Source organism: Motacilla alba, chromosome 15 (assembly GCF_015832195.1).
Source record: "Motacilla alba alba isolate MOTALB_02 chromosome 15, Motacilla_alba_V1.0_pri, whole genome shotgun sequence".
Classification (NCBI taxonomy): Eukaryota; Metazoa; Chordata; class Aves; order Passeriformes; family Motacillidae; genus Motacilla; species Motacilla alba.
This window is the reverse complement of record NC_052030.1, coordinates 10,578,744-10,583,275: the sequence shown is the minus strand read 5'-3', so window position 1 is coordinate 10,583,275 and position 4,532 is coordinate 10,578,744.

The window sequence follows — 4,532 nt, the reverse complement described above, 5'->3', positions numbered from 1 at the left end:
GGTGAGCTGAGGGCCCCGGCGCTGGGCGGGGCGCGCGGCCGGCCCCGCCCCCTCCCCGCCTCCCGGCGCGCGTGCGCGGCGGCGGCGCGCGGCCGCCCCCCATTGGCTCTCCGCCCCGCCTCATTTGCATGTTGCGGAACAATAACCGCGGGCGGCTCCCGGCAGCCCCCGCGGCGCCGAGCGGGGTCCGCGCCCCCGCCCCCGCCGGGCCCCCGGCCGCAATTAACGCAATTAACGCAATTAACGTTCTCACGGCGGGCACAGCGCGGCTGCGCCTAACCCACATACTTGCCCTCCACGCCCCGCGTGTCTCGCGTGCTCCGAATAACTCGCGGGGACTCGCTGGCCGCCGGTGCCCCGTGCCTGCCCAGGACGGTTATGTGAGTCACGGCGCGCAGAAATGTCTCGGGTTTTTTTTTGTTCCGAGGATGACTCGCCCTGTTCTCGCCGGGACACAGCCAGCTCAGCCCCGCGCCTGAGAGCCTTCTCTGCGAACCCCCGGCAAGGCTGGCAGTTCATCCATTTTGGTGAAGGAACGTGAAATGCCGAACAAAAGCCTCACGAGGAGGGTGCGGTGTGCAGTCACCGCTCGAACCCCATTAAACCACGTTCGGCGGAGTTGGGAGTGACACAAAGCTCTCGGCTGGACAACTTCAACAGTAACGGCTTCCAGGCATCAATGCTGCAGAGACCCTCAGTACTAAAAAAAAAGACCCAATTCCTCATTTTCTGCGGCTCGCTTTTCCTTGCTGCTCGTGGGTGTGCAAACAATGGTTTTGTCCCCTTGGAAGTTCCCAGCAGGTCGCTCTGCAAATTCGTTTTAATTCCAAGAGGCTGCTACCACTTATATAACAAACAATAGAGGTGTAAATACAGCAGAGGCAGGTGTGAAACCTGCCCCACGAGCTGCTGCAGTGAAAGGAAGAGCTCTGTGCCACAATCCACCACAGAACGCTGCTGGAGCACCCTCGTTATCCCAGGGAGGCGTTTTGCTCCCTGTGCGCCTTGACAGAGACAACATTGCCCCTCTAACACTGCTAAAGGTCTAAAACAATGCGTGAGAATTATCCAGCTAAAGCTGAAATTGTATCCAAACTTATTAAAAAAATGAATCCTCCTGTTAAAACGGGGAGAAAGGGAATGAACACGAGGAGCAGCCCAGGCCCAGAGTGGTGCATTAGGGGATGGCTGCGCAGCTCAATGTGCCAATGTGCTGCAGATAAGGGAGTGCTGCTGCCAGGGCCCGGCAGGGTGTGAGAGCAGACAAACAAGGTGGCTCCTCTCGGTGCCTCACACCCTCCTTTATCAGCAAAGGGAAGCACATATTTGCAGAGCTTCCCCCACAGAATCATTCTTTCCCTTCCTTGAGTCTCCTCCTTCCTCTTCCTCGTCCAGGTCCTGTCTAGCTCAAGTCCAGCCCTTGTTCTGTGCTGCTGAGTGCCCTGAGGCAGCTCGGGTTGGTGCAAGGTGACCTGTCCTGCATTACCTGGCTGTGCTGCTCAGCTGTGATCACCCCCAGCTAAAGCTGAGCTCTCCATGCCTCAATGCTGAGTTTTCCAGGGCTGGAAGGGTTCTCTCTGTGCCACTTTGCCCAGCAGCCACGGCTCAAACGCTGAGGAACATCGTGAGCTCAGAGCTGACAAACTCATTTGGCAGAGCACGACTCTGCTTCCCTAATGCTCCCAAGCCAAGGCACACCAGGAGCTCTTCACACTCCTCCATCCTTGAGAGTCTTTGAAACAGCCTCCCTGGGGAAGTGGTGGAGTCACAATCCCTTGAAGAGTTCAAAAAATGAGCAGATGTAGCACTTTGTGACACAGTTTAGTGGGCATGGGGGTACTTGGTTGAAGGTTGGGCTTGATCTTGGAAGTCTTTTCCAATCTTAATGATCCCAAGTCACCCACCCAAGTCTGTCCAGACAGCCAGACACCTCAAAATTTCCATGGTAATTAGTAACCTTTGATGAACTCCGTCACTCCTGCACGAGGATGTTGTGCCCAGATGAAAAACTGCTCCTGGTTTTCATTCACAGGATCTCTGAGCTCCTGTGAGACAAAACCCCAACTATTTTTAATAAAATGCTTCAGAACTGGTTTCCTCCACTGTTCAGTGTCAGCCTGGATAGTTCTCCCTGCAAATCCCTCGCAGCCCATGCCCTGCTGCCTTACTCAGTGTTATTCTTGTACCCTCAGAGTTGATATCCTGCCAAGTGATATTTGTTTAAAATTCCCCAATGCACAAATTTGGCACAAAAACTGGACCAAAGGGCATCCCCCTGGTTACTGCAGCTGGGTGGAATCTTCCCACCTCAAAGTCCAAGATCTATTTACATCAGCTCACTTAAGCTGCAAAAACAGAATCAACTCTTCCCGCTAGGCTTGTCCAGACCAATAAATGCACTGGGGGGTGCAAAGCAGAGGTGCTGCACAAAACAATCAACTGCTGAAGGCACAAGCAGGTTTCCAGCTTGTTTTAAAACTGATTCAGTGGTAGCTGACGTCAATCCTCCCTCCCAAGTATCTGAGCCCTGAGATTGGAGTGTGATAAATGTTACCTGTAATGCCATCTGCTGTACAGACTGCCCCAGCTCCTCACTATTTATTTAAGGGCTAATCTTGTGCTAGACCGAAATGCAGTTTATTTCAGCCTGGTTTGACTTTGTTTGGACTCTGATTCCAAATGCCTGTCCACTCGGACTTGTAAAGTGATCTGTCATAGGGCAAACCCCATGTCAGCCCTGAAAAGATGAAGTTCAGGACAGCACAGCTGGATTAAAAAGAAAACTAATGTGAGAAGGACCACATGAGGCTTCCCACGTGAGGAGCCAAGAGAAGATGCAGAGTCAGAAGATCACCAACAGGAATCACAGAATGGTTTGGAAGGGACCTCAAAGATCATCTCATTCCACCCCTGCCATGGGCAGGGACACCTGCCACTATCCCAGGTTGCTCCAGCCTGGCCTTGGACACTTCCAGGGATGGGGCAGCCACAGCTTCTATAATGCTTGAATGCACATCAGAATCTTGGTGCTGAAACTGTAATTGGAACAGTGACAGAGTAAATCCCTGAACGTGTTTTTTAATAAACAGGAATCTACTGCCTCTCAAGTTGCTTGAATTTTCATTTTCTAGGACCTCCCCCATAAGGATCACAGTGCTCTTTTAATTATTAATTAGCTCATGTTGACAGGATAAATTAATCTCTCTGCTGGAGAACAAGCATTATGTATTGATGTCCTGATCTTATCCTACACACCTGGAGTTGCTCTTTGGAACCTGTTCCAGAAGTCCAACACCAGGGTGAGTTTTATGCTGGGGAGTTTTTCGAATGCTTTTTCTTAGATGCCTTGCCTTTCTCTGCATGACAAAGGTGTGTTTTTTCCTATAACAGCAAGTATTTTAAGTGGATTTAGGTGAACTGTTGCTGTGAGTGAAGCCCTAAAAAAAAAAAGGTCACGAGAAAAGCAGATTAATTCCATCCTACTTTGCTTTTGAACAGTTGCCCACTTCCATTCCATTTCAATGGTAGCTGCAGTAAGAATTAATACCTCTTTATTCATCCAGCTCCTGCCCACATTCATCCAGGGTGCAATCTGTGCTTTCAGATTTCAGCAAGGCTTGGTTTTCATCTTGGAGTCTGGTCCCCCTGTGCACCATCAGCTTTGCCAAGTAATTCCCCGTGCAAGAAGAATGTGTTAAATTCTGTTTTCCCCCGTGCAACGCCATCAGCCCCTTTTTACTGGTTCTAAAGGCATCAGAAGCATGTAAACTAACAAATAAGGGTGTTTTGGTATCAATTACCTCATGACACTGCAGTGGAACAAGGACACACATCACAACCAGTGATGATAAAATAAACCAAGCACCACTCTCCTTCTTAGCCTGCAAAATTCCAAGTTTTCAACTCTGCAGGACTTGCAGGGAGGAGAAACATCTCCATCCTTGTTAACTGACCATGTGGGAGTTTAGCCAAGGAAGCTGAAGGCCCTGAAGCAGCTCCATGCAGAGGGAGGTTCTGTCTCAGCCACGTGTTGCAGCTGTCCTTCAGCAGGACTGCCTGTCTTTGCTGTGGGACGGTGAAAGGGATGGAGATGTCGAGATGCCCAGGATTTCCTCCAAACACGGGCACATTTTCTCTTCAGTCCTGGTACAGCCTCGGTGAGAAGCAAGAAAATAAAAGTTCGGTGCCATTTTTACAGGTCCTTTTCAAAATGGAAGTGTGTGGAGTCACTCTGAGCTTGGGAAAAAAGAAAAAAAACAACCAACAAACAACCCCAACACCAGCAGCAGCATTTTGGCTACCTCAGGAACAGCAGAGAGACTGAAAACACCAGCTCTTCATCCCCATGGAAGAAGGCAAACACAGAGATTCTGGGGTACATGTCACAAGGAAGGCAGGCTGCAGGTTATTTCTGGTGAGGTTATTTTGGTGTAATTTCTGAGGCACAGTGGAGCACAGGGGGCTCTCACCTTTGGAGGAACGAGGCCTTTCCATGGGTCAGGATGACTCCAGGCTTTGTTCCACATGACTGG